Source organism: Meleagris gallopavo, chromosome 3 (genome assembly GCF_000146605.3).
Source record: "Meleagris gallopavo isolate NT-WF06-2002-E0010 breed Aviagen turkey brand Nicholas breeding stock chromosome 3, Turkey_5.1, whole genome shotgun sequence".
Classification (NCBI taxonomy): domain Eukaryota; kingdom Metazoa; phylum Chordata; class Aves; order Galliformes; family Phasianidae; genus Meleagris; species Meleagris gallopavo.
The window spans coordinates 9447328-9447586 of NC_015013.2; the positions used below are offsets into that span (position 1 = coordinate 9447328).

Genomic DNA, 259 nt, shown 5'->3' on the forward strand with positions numbered 1-259 from the left:
CCCCGCGCCCCGTCCTCGTCCCCATCCCGATCCCCGGCCGCCAAGCCTTTGTCACGTCAAATTAGACGAGCGAGGGATAAATCTGAAGAGATGCTCTTTCCGAGCCGACATGATAATTGGCTCTTTTATTAGTAATCTCCAGAGTTCGTTTAACTCCCGGTGTATCCATTAGCCCTCCCCGAGCTATTAATGTCACAAGCCATCCATCCCCAACCCCGGGCCCTCCGCCTCGCGCTCCCAACTCCTGCGCTGTGCCGGG

General features: G+C 57.5%; 1 protein-coding gene across 1 annotated transcript in view; it reads left to right on the forward strand.

The window, feature by feature from the left end:
- Positions 1–259, forward strand: part of TFAP2A (transcription factor AP-2 alpha) — a 13538-nt gene that overhangs the window by 7774 nt on the left and 5505 nt on the right. The window lies entirely within an intron of this gene.